General features: G+C 39.3%; 2 long non-coding RNA genes across 2 annotated transcripts in view; one reads left to right on the top strand and one right to left on the bottom strand.

Annotated features, from left to right (window-relative positions):
* The first annotated feature begins 3219 nt into the window (after window positions 1-3219).
* On the top strand, window positions 3220-14423 carry LOC142872347 (uncharacterized). The gene is made up of 3 exons (XR_012920549.1): window positions 3220-3302; window positions 14081-14169; window positions 14336-14423. It is a non-coding gene; the product is annotated as an uncharacterized LOC142872347 (long non-coding RNA).
* A 4438-nt stretch (window positions 14424-18861) lies between these two features.
* LOC105860215 (uncharacterized) overlaps window positions 18862-24619 on the bottom strand; it is an 89786-nt gene continuing 84028 nt past the window's right edge. The window contains exon 6 of the long non-coding RNA XR_012920546.1: window positions 18862-23292. This is a non-coding gene — a long non-coding RNA (uncharacterized LOC105860215). The remainder of the gene's footprint in view (window positions 23293-24619) is intronic.

The following is a 24619-nucleotide window of genomic DNA, read 5'->3' as shown; positions in this document are numbered from 1 at the left end:
GGTTCACTAATTTTTAAACAAATTCTAGAAAAGCATATAAGGGTTTGAATTCACATAGGCAGAATATAGGTATAGTTTGGATTTTAACCAGTGTAAGGTATATATCTGACTATTGAGTTCCATGAGTACAATCTACTCTTCTGGGTTATATGAAAGATGAATAAAAGGAATAATTTAAGAACTATTCTCTAATCCTGGCCACAGTCCTACAAAGTAGGTACATTACTCTTATTTTACCAGGGAAGAAATGGAGGCTTAGTTGAATGGAGTGTCTTGCCCAAGGTCACAGTGGTAGTAAGTAGGCAGAGTCCAGACTGAATGAAATCCAGGTCTCTCTGGCTCCTAAACTGTGTTCCTTGGAACCTATGGAGCTGCTGGCCTCAGAGAAGCCTGGGTCAGGCAATTCTCCTTAATGATGACTTATTAGAACCAGTCAGTCCCAGCTCAGAGAGGTTCTTCTCTAAAAGCAAGTTTGAAAGAACCCCACCGAGTTGACCCAAGGAAGCCCTCAGCTTTTAGAGAAAACTCAAAACCAAGCAGATATTATGGGAACAATTTCCTAAGAGATCCTTTTCCAAGTATTTGGACATAAAAATCACAAGAAAATTTCAAAAGCCGGGTAACACTTGTTGTATATGTGAGCCTGCCTCTGTTTTTTCCTAACCATTACCGTCTAATGAGAGTACAAAAAGAAAAGGTAGTAGGAAAACATAATTTAAAGGAGAAATCATCATCATCTAGCAGCCTGTAGCTGAAATCAAGCCTTTGGTTTTGTTTCACCCACACTAAGGTCTAATTTTTTAAAATTAGTTTTGATGTTTTAAAATCAGTATATTTTTCATAAAATTCCAGATTTAAGAACTTAGGAAATCTGGCCACCCTGTACCTATATTCTAGCAATTGGCTAGAGCAGAATAGATGTCATTCAAATGTGGAGAAGTCACATACTGTTCAGCTGGCCACTACTTCTGCCCTTCTTATCCACCTCCCAATAAAGATGCTCCTTGACTTACAATAGGGTTATGTCTTGATAAACTCATCATAAATGGAAAATACTGTAAGTCAAAACATCTAATACATCTGACCTACCTAGCTTAGCCTAGCCTACCTTGAACATGTTCAGAACACTTACAATAGCCTACAGTTGGGCAAAATCATCTGGCAACACAGTATACTATAGGTATCAGTTATTTACCCTCGTGATTGCATGGCTTACTGGAAACTGCAGCTTAAAGCTGCTGCCTGGTATCGCCAGAGAATATTGTACCATATATATCACCAGCCTGAAAAAGATCAAAATTCGAAATTTCTGGTACAGCTTCTACTGTATGCATATTGCTTTCATACCATCCTAAAGTCAAAACATCATAAGTCAAACCATCATAAGTCAGGGACCAATCTATGTTCAATTATGGTACTCAGTTGGCCTTTATACATTTTTGGGGGTGTGAACACTGGTCTGAAATATTTGTGGGGTCCTCAGAGAAGTTGTCCAGACTCAATTCGGCACAGGCTCCTTGCCCAGTTTTTCTTGCTTCAAAACCAACATCTCTCCATGAAGTTGGAGAAAGTTCATGAAAGAGATAGAAGTAGGTCGTAACAAGGAAGTAAAATCTGGCTTTGAGTTATTCGTGGTTCTTTTCAAATAAGCTGAATTGCCCTTACTCTCTCAATCCCAATTTTCCAGTGTAGAGGAGGAATCTAAGAAGGCTGGTTTGATTCCAAAACAATGCGGCGTTTCTCAACAGGCACCATCCGTCCCAGTAGGAGCAGCAGGCAGGTAAAGCAACCTGCCAATTCTCAGTGCCTCTTTGGAGCCACTCAGGGAGGACCTGGGGGTAAATTATGAAACAAATGGGGGAGAAATCCGATTCAGAAAGAGATTCCTGGGTTGTGCACCTCTCCTTTTCTCTGCTTGCATCCTTATAACACCCACCCCCCTTCACTTTGCTACTCATCCAGAGTTCTGAAATAAAGCAAACACTCAGAAACAATTGGCAGGTGATTTGAAGTCATTACCTGCCTGCCATGCTAATTACAAGTCATTACCTGCCAGCAGCACACAGTTTTGTACATTTTGTGAGACACAGGGAGGCTCTACTTAACTGGAAGGATCATTTTTCTCAGACTAAAGAGTGCCAGCACCAGCAGCCGTGTGCCCACTGGTGCTACGCAATGTATAGCTGATACTCCCTCTGTCAGCCTCATTCTTGAAGATGTGCACACGTGCATCTTGCATAGAAAAGGCCAGAAGGATAGCCATAATTTTCTGTCACTGATTGCTATTTACCTTACATTTCATATTGCTGTGTATTAAAGGAAAAAAGCCACAAGTCTCATTGTGTAGATTTTCCCTATTATAACAACTCTTTGAAAACATACTAAATGCAGAGTGAATACAACTCTGTCACACTAGAAGTTCATTTTATAATAAACATGGTTGTAGATTGCCATCTATTACTATCAATAAGATAAATTTCCATTACAGTCTTAATTTCCACTTGCAGAATGGATATTGCTAATGTCTGTCAATTATACACATCTCTGTTATATGGAAGTCCATCAAAAATTGTCATTTCTGATACACATTCTATCTAGATTATGACCCAATAGATAATGAACGTTTTTTATTCTTTCCACTTGCTTTTTAAATTATAAAGAGCCCAGTTCTACTGCTTTCAGTTTTAAGTTTAATTTAATTTTATTGTTATCCAATCCCATCAGAAGAAACACAGGAATGTACCAGCTTTTAATTGACGTGTGACATTATGTTACTCTTCTGCATCTTGGCAATGAACACGAAGACATACCAGGTATGCCACACATTGTATTTTGCCGGAACTTTGAGGATAATTTACAGGATTTTCCAAAATGCTACTTCCTTTCTATTCGGCAGCATGAACATAAAGACAGAACACTCTTCTGACTGCAAATATAGCAATTATACCAAGTTATGCTTTGACACTGTTACCACAGGCAAGTGGCCAAGGAGCATCCGCAGTCAAAATATCTAAGCAAGTTAACAAGCTCCCTTTACTCTCTACAGAGAGGGAGAAGAAAGGGAATCCAACCCCTGAGAAATGTTAAAATGAAGGAGAAAAAAAAAACTGTTGGTGTTTGTTAAAAAAAAAAATGGTGTCAGTGTCTTGGGCTGATCAAGCTACAGAATCCGGGGCCCTGACAGACGCCCAGGCCTGCATTTGACAGGAAGCCTTTTTCCAGTTCACATCTGCTTGATGATCTCAACTAATGAATGACTCCGGTCTGCAAGCCCTTGTGTTGGAGCTACACCTTGCTTTAAGGTTTGGTCATACTGGCTTGCCCTCCGTGACACCTCTCCTTGCTCCCATCCCTTGCAAGACCACATTTTTGCCTCCTCTTTTTTCAGCCCCGTTTTACAAAATATCACCACATTTACCACACAAAAGACATCGAAACTAATTAAGTAAACGCCAAAGAACTATTACAAATCATTTTGCTTCAGCCAGAGATATCAGATTTAATTAGGTGATCGGTGTTGATGGGGTACAAAAACAAAAGCTATCTCCTCTTTGAAAAGGTTCAGGCCCTATAGAGACCCAGTCTTCCCACTATGACACAAATAATAATTGAGCATTTCTAAAAAAAAAAAAAAAAAAAAAAAAAGACAGGCATGAAAAGAGGTTTCTGTGTTAGAGACAAAAGCTTTCAACTAAGGTTTGTTTTCTCTTTTTGCCAGGTGATTTAAAAACAAAAAGCACACCATCTACAAAGGAATAGCTGTAACCTACATTGATATCACCATGACACAGAATATAAAGTGGTTCTAACAAGCATAATTTTTGCAAGTGATTAATCAAAATCTATTTAGCCAGTCATCTTCAATGATTATCAACACACTTACTTAATATCACAATGAAAATCATTTATTTTCCCCAGGTTACCCATTAGATAATAGGTTTTCTTCGGCATAGAAAACAAAAGGTTCAAGTTTAAAGTTAACATAGTAGTTTAAAAGATCTGGATTTTAGCGTGAGAGATTTCTTGCTCATAAGGAAAGTGGAAGAAAAACTGTAGATTTTAGATGGCCCCACTTCAAGCACAGCATTGTGGACTAAAGTTAGCCCTGTTTTTGTCATTTGTTAGGAGAGTGTTATTTTGATCTATTGGCAATAAATAATATAGGATAATTATTTTTTAATCAATCTTTATCATGAATTAGTTGTCAATTCCTGACACACAAATCTGTTGGATTCTAAAAGAAGGTAGTATTCTTCTCAAAGAAAGACAGTTTGTTTTTCTTAAAATATTTATTGGATAAGAAGTTGCAAAAGCAATGCCATTTTTAAAATTTTCATACCACAAACTTATGACAGCCAGATTTCTTATGACGGTGGAAATTTGTGTCATTATCATTCTTAACTCTTACACTTTTCTTCACACATGCACACACACACATAGATTATGAAGGAAAATAAATACATATTGGTTTTCACATGATAAACAGTGGCTCTCTTTTATTCTAACTGGTATTTATGGTATGAAGCAGCTCTGAATAATGTTCTTTTTATATGCTGTTGTTAAACAGTTTTCCAGGAATTTTTATCCAACAAATGCACATAACTTTATATGATGGAATAGCCTTTAAGCAAGTCTGAAACAATCATACAAGTTACCAAAAAGGCTAATGCAATATTTCCCAAGTCTAAGTACACCTCGAAATTCCTTTCTGTAGCTCTTAAAACGTTGAAAGGAAAATAATTTTCTAAGTTGGCATTTAAATGGTATCATTCTGTGTGAAAGAGTTACTGAGACATTTGTTGGAAGTCAACAAAAATAATTTGGACATATTTTGAACTTATTTTATCTGACTCCTCGACATTTAATTTGGTGTGAAAAACGGCAACGGTAGAAAACAGATGTTAAGGGGCCAAGTATACAGCAGAGGTCAAAACAAACATAAAACACCGCTTCCATTTCTAAGAGAGAGGGAAAAAAAAAACACGATTCCTCCAGCAACAGGTTCTATGTTAAACCTGCTTTTTTATTGTTCTGCTTGTGATATCTGTAGACTACACAATGCAATACTGTCTGCCATGGAGCAATACCTCTCAGCACTAGTAATTTAAGACTTTCTTCTCTGTAATACACTGAACCATCATAACCTGTCTCTTCCCATTTAGTTTAACCTACAACCACCACATACTGATTTGGCTGTGTGTGGCTTTTTCTATTGCCATTTATTACTCTGCTCGACTCCTGAAATTCTGTTTGCAATTTAAGGCCACAAATTAGAAGCGTAAGTCATCTGTTTCCTATAATCCCCCTGTCAGGACTGCAATCGCATTTGGAGCTCAGCACTGAGCCTGGGCCTGGGCCCTTACAGACTTTCTGATTGGCTAGCCTTTCTAAAAGCTGCAGCAGAATAAATAAAATGCTCTGGAAAAATAGAGCTTTTTACCACCCCCTCCCCCCCCCAAAAAAAAGATGAAAGAAAATAGACTGAGTTTCAAATATTTTCTTCTCCCTTCCATAAGTATTGAATCAATTGTTACAATAGTAGGATTTGTTGTTTTATTTTGTTTTGTTTTCCAGTAAGTAGAGCTGAATATTACTTCTTTCAGGACAAAACAGTGAATTATTTAAGATTCCACGTGGGAGAAAAGTGTAATCCTGCTTCAACTAGTTATGTATTTTTGCTGCATATGGAATATCTTTTATAAGTTCTGCCATGTTTCTTACGAAACATATTTTTTTATATACTATAAGTACTAATTAGCTGGGCATTTTTTTAACAGTGTCATAGATCTTTGGCTAAGCTAAAAATCTATGAAATCCTAATCCACTCATTCTACCAGGCTTTCCCTTCTAAAATGTTCGAGTAAATTTAACTTAGTACCCCTGGATTTTATAGAAAGATTTCAAGAAATCAAATATAAATTAATTTATCTTTTTAAAAGACATTCATATTTTCAATAACATAAGATTTTCAAAAATCTGTGAATATGACTGTTTCTTCTTTCCTTGTTTCCTTGGTTAATTTTAATAGACTGCCTACTACCCTTACTGTGGCTTTAGATACTTTCAGCATTTCGTATTTTAAAATATTCTATTTTCTTTCCATTATACTTTAAGTGTTCCACATACCAGATTACATATTAAAGATAGAAAGATAAAAAATATAAGTGGTGAGAAATAAAGAATAGCCCATCTGAAAACATATTCTGAGCTCTCCATGCAATTGTGAACTGCCATTGGGCTTTAAAAAATTACTAGTTAACAGGAATAAGATCCAACATATTGACTCACGTTTATTAATACACTTATGCTACCCATACCTGGGCCAAAAGGTTGGAAATAAACGGACCAATATTAGCTGAATGCCCTAAAAGGAGACCTTGTGTTTCAAAACAAAACAAAGCTCAATGGGCAAAATTATATATATATATATATATATATATATATATATATATATATATGATACAAACTAAATTTTAGCCAAAAAATAAAAATTAAACTAAAAATAATTTTTAGAGAAAACTCATTTTTTAAAAATCAAAAGAATTTAAAGAAAAACAAAAGAAGCATAATATTAAATCATTTTAAAGATATGGGATTATTTATAATACTACTTCTGGAAATGTTTTGTGCTTTGTAACTTAAATTTAGTTTCTTTTCCTTTTTTTTTTTACATCAATTTTTGCAGGCTGTTAGTCTATAGTGTGGCCTGTGATCTCTGGTTATTTTAAAAGAAACAAAGGAGGAAAACTCGCCAAGACATTGAGGTTTCAAAGGAAAAAAAATAGCTACTGTACATGCGTACACTGATTATTTTCTAGATTTTTTTTTCAACTATACTTTCTGTGTTGCAGATTTATTTAATAAACAAATGCATCTTCTGGGCCCATAATACACAAATGCATGCTACTGTTAATTCATTTACAGAATGCGCCGTGATGGCCCCTGAGCAAAAGAGCAATCTTGTTATAATGAATGTGTACTATTCTTAATAAGCACACTGTAGCAACGACCCACACTGCACACAAAAGCACACCCAAACCATTTGGTTTGTTCCCAGAGCTCGGACACCAGCACCACTATTAAATAGCTGTGCGCTGGGAGAGCAATCCAGTATTGGCATGCAAATGAGCGCACGAAGAGGCCAGATGCTGCTCTTTAGAAAGGAAAAGTGCCTGGGCTCAAATTTGGGGGGAGAGGGAACCTATGAATGTTACAAGCATAGGGCAGCTTCACGAATGTGAGCCATTATATTTCTGACAGGGGAGGAACTGCCAGTGGGGTGAACCTAGGAAAGAAAGATGAATAGAGCAGAACTTCTTGCAAACACGTGAGCATTGAAGTGCTCCATATTTCCATGGGGCGGCTAGAGACGGCTGACCATGTTTGGGGGCTTTTTGTTTGTTTGTTTAATTTGTTTGTTTGGGTTTTGGGTTTCTTCCTTTTTTTCTGGCCCAGAATGATGCCTGAGAGACTTCATCTCTCCTATTTAAATTGAAGGCACCATTATTCATAGAAGTTAAATGGTTGTCGAAAGCTTTATTATTTCAAATAAAATATTAGGTTATTGAAAAGAAAGTGGATTTTTCCCCCAAATTATCTCATCATGCGTGATATTTATCTATATTTGGAGACCTTCCTGAGCTTTCATAATTTGTGGGGCGCGGTGGCAACGCCATTCCAAGATGGCGCCCGCTTCCTGGTCAAACCCTGTTGTTAGTCTGACAAACAAGTGCTCAGCGCATGTGCAGAGTTTGTCTCCTCCCTTCCAAGTGCCTTATCCAATCAGACAATGCCCAGTGTACTTACTGCCTTTATAAGCAGCCGCCGAGAACGCCTCGGCGTCTTCCGCATCATGCAAGTTTAAAGGGAACCCCATTAAAGCACGGTCAGAAGAACTCCGGTTGCCGCGTCTTCCTTGCTGGCGAGGCGGGCGCGACAAGTGGTGCCGAAACCCGGGACCTCGTACAACTTTGAAGCACCAGCGGAGACGACCTCGACAGAGGACCAGGACAATCCCATCTGGGTGCCCACGCGGCTGACTAGAACGGTGCAGCAGCCTCTGGAGCAGCATGAAGACGTGCTGGCTACTCCTCCTGACGACAGCATGGATGATCGCGAGGACGGCAGCGGAGCCACGCTGGAGGATCCTGTCAGTGCCTCCTCTGCCGATGCCTGTGACACATAACTCACCAATTTTCCCTCGCTTCTTTTCTACTAATGTTTCCTTGGGCACTGCGTACATGCCGTTGGACACGCAGAGTAGTAATCTGGAGGGAAATAGATCCTTCTCCTTGAAGGAGACTTTGTGTTTTGTGTGGGGTTAACAGAAGCTGCACAGACTTGGCCCCCCTGTCCATTGGTGGCTGGGGGTATGGCAGGGAATGCTAGTTTCGCATGGAATCTTAGCGACTCTTTTGAAGGTTCTGTGAGGGTGATTGCGGGAGGGCGAAACGCGACCTTTGCCCCTATACTTGTCTGGGTTTGGCCCCCGTTTATCTGGGTGGTATCCACGGAAAAACCCTCTGGTACACATGTGAACTGTTCCTCTAATACGTGCAATTATACATTGTGTTGGAATGCCATGTCTCACCCCTCTGCCATTGTTACCTGCTTGCCTAGATACATTCCTGTTTCTGTTGAAGCTCCTAGCTCTATGACTTTGTTTCGGTCTTGCAGCCACGGACCATGTGGTATTGGCACAGACATTTGCTGCGCTTGAACTGGGACAGTCTACACAGGTGTGGTTGACCATGCTTAACGGTTAGCCTAGGTTTGGGTTGCACCCGCTCCTACCCCCAGGCATTTGGCAGACATGGCCTTTGCACCAGAGAAGGCATGTCCTCAGTCCCACAACCAGCCTTTGCACATCTCAGAGTTTTGCTCATTGCACGAGGTAAGGTGGTTGTTGTTGGGTAAGTGAGGCTCTGCATCCTTGATCGCACTATCGAAGGACGGTGCTGAACGGTTGCTCAGTTCTCATTTAATTAATAAAATAGGGGGAGATGTGGGGCGCGGTGGCAACGCCATTCCAAGATGGCGCCCGCTTCCTGGTCAAACCCTGTTGTTAGTCTGACAAACAAGTGCTCAGCGCATGTGCAGAGTTTGTCTCCTCCCTTCCAAGTGCCTTATCCAATCAGACAATGCCCAGTGTACTTACTGCCTTTATAAGCAGCCGCCGAGAACGCCTCGGCGTCTTCCGCATCATGCAAGTTTAAAGGGAACCCCATTAAAGCACGGTCAGAAGAACTCCGGTTGCCGCGTCTTCCTTGCTGGCGAGGCGGGCGCGACAATAATTTGTGGTGGGTATGTGACCCATGAGTTGCCACCTTTATCTTACAGTAACAATCAACTGCCTTGAGGATAGAGTAGAAAGGGAAGCCAGTACTCCAGAGACTAAAACTGGTCTTGCAACAACATGGGTACACTGTGTGCCAACCACAGTCAGAACATTGTCTTTCCTTGGCTCATTTTTCATTTTCTTTTCTTCTCCATGTATAGGGAGTCATTGATTTATTTGATTTCTTAAAGATAGTTGGAGATGATAACAATTGAAATCATGGGTATGTGTTTGAGAAACGGACTAATGAAAAAGAAGCAAGAACACCCATTTTACCATACATGGTAAAATTCACAAGAGAAGATAATAAGATTCCCTAATTAAAATGTATACGTGTAATATGTCACCTTTATAATAATACACTTCGGGACAGGGTCTTTCCCAATCTTTCATGATAAATGAATCATAAAATAATAGAATTTACCATGTATCATACATCTATAAACATTTATTGAACACCTACTTATAGGCTGGTTACTACACTAATCTCTTAGAAGAGTTACATCTCACTGGAAATAAAATAGCTCATAGTAGTGGCTAAATCTGCATACTAGACCCCCTGATCATGGGTTATTAATTATAAACCCCCTAATAAATAAATCTTCTATATACAAATATTGACTTTAGCAAGAATAGAAATGAATATTAAGATATTTGGTGGGCCAGGTGCAGTGGCTCATGCCTGTAATCCCAGCACTCTGGGAGGCCAAGGCAGGCAGATGGTTTGAGCTCAGGAGTTCGAAACCAGCCTGAGCAAGAGTGAGAGACCCTGTCTCTACTAAAATTAGAAAAAATTAGCCTGGCATGATGGTGCATACCTGTAATCCCAGCTACTTGCGAGGCTGAGGCAGGAGGATCACTCGAGCCCAGGAGTTTGAGGTTGCTGTGAGCTAGGCTAATGCCATGGCACTCTAGCCTGTGTAACAGAGTGAGACTCTGTCTCAAAAAAAAAAAAAATGATATTTGGTGGGATTTGTTTTTCTTGAATGATCATAGCATTGTTTCTACATTTCTGCAGAGTCCATTCCTACCAGTCACTTGGTACATAAAATTTATCTGTACATTGAATAAATATTTATTGAGCAACATGTAAGTTTCCTTGGGCTGCCATAAAGGAAGGGCCTCAAACGGAGTGGCTTAAAAAAAAGAGAAATTTATTCTCTTACTGTACTGGAAGTTAGAAATCCAAAATCGGTATGTTGGGAGGTGGGAGCTCTGCTCCCTTTGAAACCTCCCGGGGAGATACTGGTTTGTCTCTCCCGGCATCTGAAGGCCCCAGGCACTCCTTAGTATGCGGTAACATAACTGCAGTCTATGCCTTTATCTTCACAGGCCTTCTTCCCTCTGTGTCTGAGTCTGTGTCTCCTCTTTTTATAAAGACATCAGTCATGTTGGATTACAGCACACCCCAATTCAGTATGATTTCATCTTAACCTGATCACATGCACAAAGACCCACTTTCCAAATAAGGTATCAGGGTTAGAACTCCAGCATCTTTTGGGAGGACACAATTCAGCTCATAATAATCACTTATTAAATACCAGGTACTTGTACTTGGGCATTTTATCATTTTATCATGGAAAAAAAAATCTGATGGAATATGTTCTGGAATTCACTATATGAATGCTGCTGAATTTATCTGTCGATTTAAAAAATATATAAAATAAACCATAATAATAGTTATTTTTTTAAATAAAGAATGTGGCTGAAGATATTCTTTATCACAGAGAGTCTTTCCTGTAAGAACTCCTGAGAGAAAATGCTCTCAGGACTCAGGACCAGAAATCATTGAGTTTCTTTCAATTAATTGGGGTTTTCATAAATGTAGATACTGTTAGACGTGCAATTGATCTTATTTCTCCCGTTGAGTTGGCTGCTAGCAAGTTCAAATTAAATTTGAGACTCACTACAAATAAGTAGATAATATCCTAACAAATGCATTTTATGCAGTGAACTTTTACCCAGCTTAATCTTCATTATCTTCCTTTTATTTCCCTTTACCATATTCCATATTTTTTACCTTGTCAATCTTGTATTATTGGAAATAGCATTAAATGACTAAATCTGGAGTAAAGCAAGCTATAAATAGATATTAAAATTTATTAATTAGGATAAACCCAAATCAATTTGGCTTTTTCCTAAAACAAAAGTAATTTTAAAAGATGAAATATACTGTGAAAAATAATATATTCCAACAAGATGACCCATACTGAGAAAGAATATCCCATTCTCAACACTCCATTATTAGACTCATTCGAGCTACTGTGTACCTACCATGAGTCAGAAGGCTGAAATAAGAGTCGCAATAGTTGGTAGAAAATTGGCTCCAAGAACTACATTTTCTTCCATCCAGCTCCAAAATCCTAAGATCAATGATTCTATACCTGGTTTATTTTTAATAAAAGAATAATATAGGGATTATTTTACTAAAATTGGATCCATTTAAAGAGTTCTAAAATTCACAATAATTTTGTAAGTAGAACTATTTAGGAAAGAGTTTGGACATAGTAATGGGTCTATCTTGGCACAAGTTGGACATCAAAACCTCCTTTCTGCAATGTTACTGAATAAACACAGCCACAAAACCTAGGATTTTGATAAGCAGACCATATTTCATCTCATTGATTTTAAAAATAAGCAACTGAAATTTAGCAAGAGAAAATTTTTTGTCCAATGGCATGCAGCAAGTCTACAACACAACCAATCCTGAGATTGCAACTGGAGCTGTAGCCATACTCCCTTCCATGGAGTCAGAAAATCATGAAAACCATCACCCAAACACTCATTTCAAGCCACAAGTGGTTTCTTGTTATGTAGTCTTCAAACATCACCTCATGCAATCTCCAGACATCTAGATAATGAATCCAGCCATTAAAGGCATAGGACAACTCTGCACTCTTTGGGTGACGATAGTGAATGTGGTACCAGAGTCACATAATTGTAAGATCACTTCTATGCACTTGGCTCTTGCTATGACTAAATTTTCTCATACAGACACACTACTGAGACAAGTTTCTGTATGGTAGGATGTCAGGATTTACCCAGTCGTCTCTCTGCAAACATGTCTACCGTGCTGTGCTGCCTTTGATTCTCAAGTTTTCTTTCAAATGTGTGTGTACTCAGTTTAGGGTAGATGAGATCATTATTCCTTACTCCCTTTCCCTGATAGATAACAGTCTGCCGCAACAAAAACTGAATATTATGGTCCTTCCATGTTATTTCTGGCTTTACCAGAGACACACTCTGTAACTTTAGCCAAGTCACTCACCCTCTCTATGAATAGAGACCTTCAGTGGTAAACTGGTGGTTGTTAGTTTCACCAGATCATGTTCGAGAAACACAGAAGTCAGCACTTGAAAGCTCCTCTAGACATGGGAACGTACGATCATTATTATTGTTGTTGTTTATGACTAATACAGCGGCAGAACTTGAGAATTTAAGATCTCCCTGTGGATTTTACCATGGCCTCCAGAACCTGAGATTTAATTTTAAAAGAATTAAATTTCCAGTCTGCCTTCTAAGGGTGACTGTGAGAATGTGTGCTGACAGACTGTTGTCTTCAGAGGCAATATCCAGACACACTAAAACAATGCCACAGCTTGAGCAGGGGTGACCCTTTCCCATTCATCTTAATGGAGTGTTAAACTTGAAGCCTAATTAGGTCCACTTAAATGCCAACATTATTATACTTTTCTCTGCTTATCTTCATACCAGAAACAATCAACTAATGCACTCATTTAATCTGGGTGCGTGCAACGATCACATCCAGACACCCTGTCATTTTGATAGCCTGCTTTGCAGTCATAAAAGTACAAGTTTTAAACTTGCACTTTGGTTGTTTTTAATTATCCACATAATTAGATTACTTTCTACTACCTTGAAAATTTAGAGGTGAGACTGTATACACATATATATGATGTTTGTAAGGTGGTAGGGCCTGATCGCCATTCCCATAATGAGAAACTGTTACCAGACTTGCTCCCAGGATAACAAAGATGTGTTAAATGAAAGATCCCATTCCTGTCTCTTACAGAAGGCTCACAGAGTTATAGTTTATCCATCTTGTATGTGCCTGAGCTTTCTATGTTTCCTTTTTTTTTTTTTTTTCATCATTGCTACCTGGACTTCATTTTTATTTTTAATTCCTAAAACAAACCTTGGATGAAATAGAAATAAAAATACATAAATCTTCACTTGCCTATTTTGTACCTAGTAGGATCTAGATCTAGGCCCATAATCTAAAGTCCTTGACTACCTTATAAAATATCTCATAAAAGTGTATTTATTTACTCAGGGCTATAAGAAGATTAGTCTGTTTTCTTTTAGTGATCTCTGTGCCAACATGGTATATAAGAAGATTTTTGGAAGTTCATCATCCAGGCTTATGGTTAAAGACATTGGGTGTTGTCTTCAAGATGGGACAAGTATTCTACCACTCTGCCTACATACTCCTCTACCTTAAGCCATATATTATATACCATGTACCTCAGGCATCTGAATGTCCAAGAACATAAGGTTTGGAGGAACATCTTCCAAATGTGTTGGTAATTAACATTACTATTGCCCACCTTGGTTTTCCAACTCTTCCTAGACATACAGAAACGATGTTTCCTAGCCCCTTTCAAGGTAGCTGAGACAATGACTAATTCTGACCAATGGATTGGGGCATGGAGGTCATTTTGGCGAGGAAGTGTTTAAGAGCCAAGGTGTAATCCTCAATGAGCTCTTTCTCTGTTTAAACAGAACCTGAAGCCCCATTCTGAGAAGGAAGCAACCTGGGATTCTGGAGCCCCTCTGGAAAACCCCTGGAGAGATTCCTAGATGTGCAGAAGGTTTGTATGACTGAAAGTGGACCATTCGGATTAATCATTTAGATTTTGGTATTATTTGTTATGACATTAGTTAGCCTATCTTATCTAATATGATGTTTTCATAATTAATTTCTGAGCCAAATCAAATCAGATGGTCACCATCATTTTCATCACTGCCTTGTTGCAGCTTCAAAGAGTGAGCAAAGGAAGAGGCAGAGACAGCCCACCATGCTCCGATTTCACTCTTCGTCATTGACTCCCTTGTGTCTTAATACACTGTAATCTTGAAAGAAGTAAATGAAGTCACATCATAGGCTGCTCTTTTCCACCATGAAAGAAACTTGGAAGACAATGGTTGTTCACAACTCTCAGGACATTTTCCAGACACAGAGAATTAATATTCAAAGGCGAGCCAGAGTCAAAGAGGGTGGGGAAAAATCCCTTAGGTAAAACCCTAAAATTCAGATTTGCATTGTCCAGGCAGGCACTGGGGCAAATGCCCATTAGCAAGCTGCAGAAACAGGGCACTGCCCAGAGTCATTGAGGAGGAGTGCAATAAGACAAGTTGTTGTAAATAACCTTTAAACAGGGGATTATGTTAATAAAAATATCAAATTATATCTGACTTGGGCTAAGCTGTATTTTTATTGGGCCTTTTAGGTAGTACTTGCAAGTATTTAAACTTAGGTACTCTGACAACTTTGAAAAGCAAAGAACTATTCATAATTTTTACTTTGACAGAGATGTGTTTATTGTGTTTACTTTAAAACAAGTCACAGGGTCCTAAATGGTTTCTGAAGTAGGACCTACTTATAGACTCAGTTATGCAAATTTCCTAGCTGACCCATAGAGATTGATGAGCTCCAGCACCCACTGAAGAAGGAAAGGGAAGCTTAGGGAACCTTAGTAAAGAAAGAGGGAAAGGAGGGAAAGTATGATCTGGAAATTAAGGGGGAATGATGAGGAATGGGCAGGCTGGATGGTTAGGGGGCCCTGTGAGTTAACTAACAGGAAAGAACTGCTTGGCTGGTCCAGAGATTGCAAACCAGGAAGACCATGTGCATGGTGAAAGGCACGCCCATATCAGAGCCATCTGGGGCTGGGAAAGCAATTATCCAACTTCCTGGCTCTATGACCTTAGGCAAGTCAGTCTTCCCATCAGTACAATGGGGATAAAACTTCTACCCTTTCCACCGTGAAAAGCAACATGGTATGGCACTGGGGTCAGCAGACCTGGGTTCAAATTCTAGCCTCATCATTTACTGGTTCTGACACATAAACAAATCCTGAACCTCTTTCCCCAACAGTAAAACTGGGATAAGCTCACAGGACTGTAATGAGGATCCACTCAACATAAGCAATGTGCCTTTCATAATGCAAGCAAAAATATTAACTCTTCCTAATCCATAATCCTGCCACCATTCTAACACACAGTTATCAGAACATTGTAATTAGTTATATGGGTCTCTCTCTCACTAGATTATGAGTTTCTTGAAGTCAATGGCTAGATCCTTTTGTACTTTGTACTCCAAGTATTTAGATAGGCAGAGTCAGGAATTTGGCTGTGACAGAAGGAGAAATCAAGAGTGTATTAAAACTATATGATCTCCCAGAAGCTTGAAAAAATCATCTCTAAGCATTGTCTCTACTCGCTTAGTCAAAATTTCTCCTCTCTGTACTCCTGAAGGCATTCATTCTCACCATTTTAATTCTGCTTTGGCCAAAGTCACTACTGACTTCCATGTTATCAAATCCAATGTTCTTTCCTCTGTTTCTGTTTTGTTCGACTCATCGGCACCATTCAGCATAGTTGATTGCTCTTTTTTTCTCAAAACCCTTTCTTCTCTTGGCTTTCCTGACACTATGCTCTCACAGCCTTTCTCCGTTCAGTCTCTTGGGCTGACTCCTCCCTTTTATCGGCTTCCAAACTTTGTAGTGCCCAAGTCATTCCTGGCCCTATTCTCTGTAATCCCTCTCACTCCTGAGCTCATCCACTCATCCACTGGACAGAGAGCACCACCCAAATGTTAATGAATCTCAAGTCTTATCTCTAGACCTGACTATTCCCCAGAAATCCAAATTCAACTATTACTTAATGTGTCTACTTGTATGCCAAATGGATGTTTCCAAATTTGCATATATAAAAGAGAAATTTTTACTCCCTCTCCTCATCCCAACAGACTCCTGCCTCAGGGTTCTCCTTCTCAATAAGTAGTAATATCCACTCTGGAGGTAGGATCATGATCTTGCACATGGCTTCTCAGATTTTAATGCTTATATGATTCATCTGTGGATCTTCTAATTTAGTAAGTCTGCGGTATAAGCATATGATTCTGCATTTGTAACAATCTCCAAATGATGCAATGCTGCCGGTCCTCATATCACATTATGGAATAGCAAGGATCTTGGAGATAATTCTTGGTGCCTCTAACATATATCCCTAACATATATCCCCATACTCATGTTGTTTCCCTAACATATATCCCCATACTCATGATCAAACAAACAGCAAAGCTCAGTAAACCTCATCTCTCCAGAATCTGAGTACTCTCCAACCCCCAGCTGGCATCTTATCAAGGCCTCCACTGTCTTTCTCCTGTACTACTGTAATATATTCCCAACCAGGCCCCTGATTCACTGTCCCCTTTTCAAGGTGTTCTCCCACTGCAGCCTTATGATCACATCCCATCATTACCTGCCAATCATTTTCTTTTCCCATCACAGTTGGGATTAAATCCCAGTCAGTGACTCCAATCTGGTCCCTACCTGTCCTGCAAATGATTGGTACCCCTCCCTCCCTGGCTCATCATGCCCAGACACACTGATCTGCCCTTCCTCAAACTTGCCAAGCTCACTCCCACCTTGAGGTCTTTGCACTTGCTGCCCCTCCTCTTGGAAGGCTCTCCCCCCTTGATCTCTCACATGGCTGACTTCTTCTTGTCCTTCAAAGCACAACTTAAATGTCATCTCAGAATGACTGTCCCTGACCATTCAACCCAAAGTAGTCACCCTATCACCTGTCATGAACTATCAAATCACTCTTTCCTATCTCTGCATTTCACTTATTGCTATGTGGTATTTACTGGACTATTTATCTATTCACTCATTCATTCTCTCTGGGTCTCTCTCTCTCCCTCCACACACTCTCTGGGTCTCTCTCTCCCTCCACATTCTCTCTGGGTCTCTCTTCTCCCTCCACACTCGCTCTCCCTGCACACACACTAAAGGTAATCCCCATGAAAGCTAAAACTATGTCTACTGGGTTAGCAGTGGCTATCCCTGCATCTAGGTGAATTCCTGGTGAGTAGTAGGCACTCGATAACTACTTATGCATGATGGGATGAGTATATGTTGAGTGTATGGAAATGTCTTGGGTCTGTTTCAGATTGAGAGGAAAGGAACAGTTGCCTAGTATCTGGGCCCTCCACTTTGTCCTAAAAGTATTGTTCTTAACTCCTTCTCCAGGTCCACCCAACCCAACATGATATAATTGAAAGTGAACCAGCATTAAGTATGAGTTGTCACCATTTTTGTCACTAGAAGAATGTATGTTTTATAGGCTCTGAAACAAGCCCTAGAATTCAGCTTATTTCAAAATAAACCAGCCAATTTCTCACATAAAAAAAGAAGCCCAAGCCCCAACTACCAGGGAGGCTGAGACAGGAGGATTGCTTGAGCCTAAGAGTTCAAGGCCAGCCTGGGCAACACAGTGAGACTCCATCTCTAAAAAAAAAAAAACAAAACAGAGATAAGCCCCTCTAAGCATGGACTCTATTTTCACAAATCTCCACTGATTACATTCAAAACCTTTATTGACTCCATGCTCACTTACTATTTTGGTGGAGAAAAAGGGAAGGAGAAGCTCATTCTCAGTGATTGGAATGTGCAGTTTGATTGAATTATTTATAAAACACATGTGTGGAAACACAGTGGTTCCAGTGGGTCACAAAGTGTGGTCCCCCAAGCAGCAACATGGGCACCACCCAGGAACTTGTTAGAAATTCAAATTCGCAGGCCCTGCCCCTGATCTTCTGAATGGAAACTCCTTGGATGGGGCAAGCAATCTGTGTCATAAAGGCTCTACAGGTGACTCTGATGCATGCTAAAATTTGAGAACCACTGATTTAGACCATTCACATATATAGGTATAGCTCAGAGATATTTCAGGTTCCATTCCAAACCAACACAATAAAGCAAGTCACACAAATTTTTTGGTTTCCCAGTGCATATAAAAGTTATGTTTACACTATATTGTAGTCTATGAAGTGTGCAATAGCATTATGCATTTAAAAATATATACACAAACCTTAATTTAAAAAATATCTTGTTGTTGGCCGGGCGCTGTGGCTCACGCCTGTAATCCTAGCTCTTGGGAGGCCGAGGCGGGTGGATTGCTCAAGGTCAGGAGTTCAAAACCAGCCTGAGCAAGAGCGAGACCCCGTCTCTACTATAAATAGAAAGAAATTAATTGGCCAACTGATATATATATAAAAAATTAGCCGGGCATAGTGGCGCATGCCTGTAGTCCCAGCTACTCGGGAGGCTGAGGCAGAAGGATCACTGCAGCCCAGGAGTTTGAGGTTGCTGTGAGCTAGGCTGACGCCACGGCACTCACTCTAGCCTGGACAACAAAGCGAGACTCTGTCTCAAAAAAAAAAAAAAAAAAAAAAATCTTGTTGTTAAAAAATTCTAACAATCATCTAAGCCCTTCAGCCAATCATAATCTTTTTGCTGGTGGAAAGTCTTGCCTCGATGTTGATGGCTGCTGACTGATCAGGGTGGTGATTGCTGAAGGTTGGGGTGGCTGTGGCGATTTCTTAAAATAAGACGGCAGTGAAATTGGCCACACTGAGTGACTCTTCTTTTCATGAAATATTTCTCTGTAGCATGCAATGCTGTTTTTTTAGTATTTTATCCACTGTAGAACTTCTTTCAAAATTGAAGTCAATTCCTCCAAATCCTGCCACTGTTTTTTCAACTGAGTTTATTTAATATTCTAAATCCTTTGTTGTCATTTCAACAATGTTCACATCATTTTCACTATGAGTAGATTCCATCTCAAAAAAAAAAAAAACACTTTATTTGCTCATCTATAAGAAGCAACGTCTCATTTCTTCAAGTTTTATCATGAGATTACAGCCAATCAGTCACATATTCAGGCTCCACTTCTAATTCTAGTTCTCTTGCTATTTCTACCACATCTGCAATTACTTCTGCTAAACTCTTGAACCCTTCAAAGTCATCCATGAGAGCTGGAATCAACTTCTTCCAAATTCCTATTAATGTTGCTATTTTGACCTTCTCCCACGAATCACAAACATTCTTAAGGACATCTAAAACAGTGAATTCTTTTCAGAAGGTTTTCTATTGACTTTGCCCAGATCCATTAGAAGAATCACTATATATGGCAGCTATAGTCTTATGAAATGTATTTCTTAAGTAATAAGACTTGAAAGTCAAAGTTACTCTTTGACTTTTACTTTGATCCATGGGCTACAGAATGGATATGTTAGCAGGCATGAAAACATTCATCTCCTTATACATCTTCATCAGAGTTCTTGAGTGACTACTTGCATTGTCAATGAGCAGCAATGTTTAGAAGTAATCTTTTTTTCTGAGCAGTAGGTCTCAATAGTGAGCGTAAAATATTTAGTAAACCATGCTGTAAACAGATGTGCTGTCATCTAGGCTTTGTTGTTCCATTCACTGAGCACAGGCAGAGCAGATTTAGCATAATTCCTAAGGGCCCTGGGGTTTTTGAAATGGTAGATGAGAATTGGCTTCATCCTAAAGTCACCAGCTGCATTAGCCACTAACAAGAGACTCAGCCTGTTTTTGAAGCCAGGTATTGACTTCTCCTCTCAGCTATGAAAATCACGAGTAGCATCTTCATCCAATGGCAGGCTGTTTTGTCACCACTGAAAATCTGTTGTTTAATGTAGCCACCTTCATCCACTATCTTATATGGATCTGGATAACTTCCTGCAGTTTCTCCACCAGCACTTGCTGCTTCACCTTGCACTTTTATAGAGATGATTTCTTTTTCTAAATCTCATGAACCAACTTTTATGGTTTCAAACTTTTCTTCTGCAATTTGCTCACTTCTCTCAGTCTTCACAAAATTGAAAGGAGTTAGAGCCTTGTTCTGGATTAAGCTTTGGCTTAAGGGAATGTTGTGGCTGGTTTGATCTTACATCCAGACCACTCAAACTTTTTTCATATCAGCAAGAGGCCTACCTTTTGACCCATCTTGGCTTTCAACATGCTTTCCTCACCAAGCTTATTCATTTTTAGCTTTTTATTTAAAGTGAGAGAGGCCGGGCGCGGTGGCTCACACCTGTAATCCTAGCACTCTGGGAGGCCAAGGCAGGAGGATTGCTCAAGGTCAGGAGTTTGAAACTAGCCTGAGCAAAAGCGAGACCCCATCTCTACTATAAATAGAAAGAAATTAATTGGCTAACTAATATATATAGAAAAAGTTAGCCGGGCATGGTGGTGCATGCCTGTAGTCCCAGCTACCCGGGAGGCTGAGGCAGAAGGATTGCTTGAGCCCAGGAGTTTGAGGTTGCTGTGAGGTAGGCTGGTGCCACAGCACTCACTCTAGCCTAGAAAACAAATCGAGACTCTGTCTCAAAAAAATAAAAAATAATAAAAAATAAAGTGAGAGAAATGTGACTCTTCTTTTGCTTGAACACTTACAGGCCATTGTAGGGTTATTAATTGTCCCAATTTCAATGCCGTTGTGTCTCAGAGTATATGGAGGCTCAAGGAGATGGAGAGAGACAAGGCAATAGCCAGTTGGTGGAGTAGTCAAAACACACACTACATTTATTGATTCAGTTCACCATCTTATGTGGGAGCAGTTTGTGACACCCCCAAACAATTACAATAGCAACGTCAAAGATCACTGGTCACAGATCACTGTAACAGATATGATAATAATTAAAAAGTCTAAAACATTGCAAGAATTACCAAAATGCGACACAGAGACACAAAGTGAGCACATGCTATCAGAAAAATGGTGCTGGTAGACTTTCGTGATGCATAGTTGCCACAACCCTTCAATTTGTTAAAAAACACAATATCTGCAAAGCACAATAAAGCAACACTCAATAAAACAAGGTATGTCTGTAGCATCATGAGTTTCTATTACTCTGGAAAGCTGTTGACCTCAGGAATACCTAATCTAGGCATTAAATGATGTCCAAAAAGTGACTCAGACCTACCCAAGTTGGGTATTAACCAGCATCCAGATATACTGAAATGCTTTGACTGACCTAACTTTACCCAGGAAACAGGACTCAATATAACTTTCACTCTACTTCCTTTTACCTTCTACAGCATTCTCATTTGTTCCCTCAAATTTAGCTAATATCACTCCAATGGGATCACTGGTTGCTTATATCTGAGGAAAGAACTAACACCTGAGTTATAAACTAGCTATGCTGTGTGTATCTCTCTCTCTCTCTCTCTCTCTCTCTCTCTCACACACACACACACACACAGACACACACAGAGCACCTATTGAGTTGCTATAAGAAATTCCAAGAGTACAGTCATATCTAAACTTATGATATATAGTTCACCCAGTTGTTCAGTGAACCAAATCTCAGCAACCTCAACATGTCTTCAACTCAGGCAGATTTGATATTCTTGGCTACACAACCACAGCATCTACCTGCTTTCAGTTTTGATCCTAGAAATATTTCTGTGTCAGCTATCACTAGTTTCAAGATGAGAACTCACATAAGTTAGTGGTGAGTGAATTAGTTTAAAAACAAACAAACAATACTTATGTACACAGTACCAGTTCTGTGTTGGTTGCTTGAATCCAAGAAATCACTGTGGGTCCATGTTTTACCTACAAATTTAAAACAAAAGCAGATAGTGTAGGTTGCTTTGTAGGTCATGCTTTCCATGAATTGTTCTAGTTGCAAGTAGAAAGACAAAGCCTTTTTTTCCTACAACCCTCCACAGCTAGATTTGTTGATTCCTATTAAAGTTCTCCAATTGTTACAAAAAGAAAAACATTAGTATGATAATTAGTCATAAATTGAGGGTGATATTATCTCAGAAGGTTCAGATGAAGGGGGTATGGAGGACACTCCAGGGAATTTGAGTGAACTACTTGGTCACCACTCTTGGTTACATTTGGAGATTGTGTAACTAAGAAAAACATGTTAGTGAAAAGTAAGGACAATGTGGTACCTTTGTTACTTAGATTTCCCTGACATAGTCTAGAATGTCATTCATTCTTACATGGATTTTGGTTTTGATGGATCAGATTATGCTCCCTGTGAATACTGAAACTTGAGGAAATAGCAAAACCTGTTCCTCAACGTCCATAGTAAGGAAAGAGACTACATTATTTAAATATTGCCATAATTGTAATACCATTTTATAATTATTATCTATTATTAATTATCTATTTTATTATTATTATTATCTATTTTATAATTATTATCTATTATCTATTACCATAGCACTTTCATGCATACAGTACACTGTTAATTTTAATAGTCATTATGAACTTGTAAGGTGAGCAGAACAAAGATTATTCTCCCATTTAAAATATCAACATCTGAGAGTCAGAGACATGAAGTAGCTTACTCAAGATGACACAAATAACTTGTGTGGTGCTAACATGAATACCAGGTCTGGCCCTTTTCTATTCTATACACACTTACTTACAATTCCCAGATATCCTAGGAGGTGGTAGAAGAAATCTTTGTTCAGTAATGTGATGTTCAGTAATGTGATGTATTCTGATTATGTACTTTTTTTTGGTAATAAGGACACATGACTAGTTTTAAAACCATATTCACTGACTGATTAAAAATCGCCTTCTGAAGGCCCAGGCCAGTCCCACACTTTCCAGTGTTTCTTATGCTAATGTGAAATGTTGGGGGTAGCAAAGCAGGGAGGATGGAGAAGGACATTCATTAAATGAAGAAACAGCACGTATTGATTTTTCTTTCCATCGTAGAGACAGGTAATACAATTTCATTGCCTATTCAATATGAAAATGGGACTTAATGGAGTTATGGTTTATGATTTGGCTGTTGTGTCAGGCTTCCTTGCCAGCCATCTCCTCTTCATCTTAGACTCCACTCCAGAACCAGACAGCGAGATCTGCCCTCAGTCCTGCAAAACATGAGACAGAGTATATGAAAGAAAATAACGAGCGAGGGACCACTCTTCACAAGTTATCCAGCTGCAATAATTGTCCTGGAAAACACTGGAGATACTTGCAGGAAGAGGCTGTCCCTCAGTAGCACAACAGAAAAGCACACACGGCCTCCAAAGGTACAGCTAACAGTCCACAGGTCATGGCAAATTGAGAATTTATTGGTTGTGGCAGAGTTTCTTCCAGGCAAGATGTGGTCTCACAGAGCAGATTTTAGATTTGTGGTTCACATTTTGACTTATTTTCTTAAAATCAGTTGTGAATGTTGTTGGGGGACAGTTTTCTGAAGGTCTCAATCTTTTTCTGAGTATCTTGCAAGCAGACTCACTGACTGCTTTTGTTATAAACTATCTTTGCAAGGATGTTTGCATAGTAAACAGTCATGGAGGATGTTTGTGTAGTGAACAGTCATGGAAGATAGAGTTTTCCTCTCAAGCAATGGGCCAGCACATTTGTTGTCCTGTATGAAACTTTCAGGTTCCCTAAGTGCAGGATTTCTATCCTGTAACATAACTTACTGCATGTGGAGATTATCACCTGTCACCCAGGAAAAATGAAGTTTTAAGGCACCAAATATGCTGGTACTCAAGCTCCTTCTCCTTGTAATAAAGTCCTTTGTCTCTGACCTAGGTAGGTCTCCTTGGTCCTATGACCTGTCCTTTAAATGACCTGGTAAAAATAACAGTGTACACGAGCTATCATCATTCCTACATCATTTTTTCTAGGTGAGTTTACTACATTACAGATCTGCGATGTTAGCCACATTTCCCTGCTAGAGATTCCTACTGGCTTTTACTGCCCGTCTTTTCCTGTTGTCAACTTGATAAGCTGGTCATCAGTATCCTCAAGCTAAAGAAAGAGAAAATTAATGAAAAAGTATTTACATAACATTTGGGTTCAACATTGAAAAAGGCTAAGAAATTATCCAATAATCTATATAGCTGCCTGTGCAGACAAATTAGCTTAGAATAAATTTCATATATAAATTACTCTGACAGAATCACTATCCCTATAAAGTCCCCATACACATGTATTTCTGGGGGTTCCCATAAGGTATTTCCTATGTACTCCACTCCTTTGGTGCCTACTGTGCTCTGCCAGTTGTTAACTTAGGGTTCTGCCCCCCCTCCCAACCATTTAGCTCAGGCATCCTCAAACTCCGGCCCGCGGGCCACATGCAGGTGTTTTTGCCCGTTTTGTTTTTTTACTTCAAAATAAGATACGTGCTGTGTGCATAGGAATTTGTTCATAGTTTTGTTGTTTTTTTTTTTTAAACTATAGTCC

The sequence above is a fragment of the Microcebus murinus genome, chromosome 8, assembly GCF_040939455.1.
Source record: "Microcebus murinus isolate Inina chromosome 8, M.murinus_Inina_mat1.0, whole genome shotgun sequence".
Classification (NCBI taxonomy): Eukaryota; Metazoa; Chordata; class Mammalia; order Primates; family Cheirogaleidae; genus Microcebus; species Microcebus murinus.
This window is presented reverse-complemented; position numbering and strand designations above follow the sequence as displayed.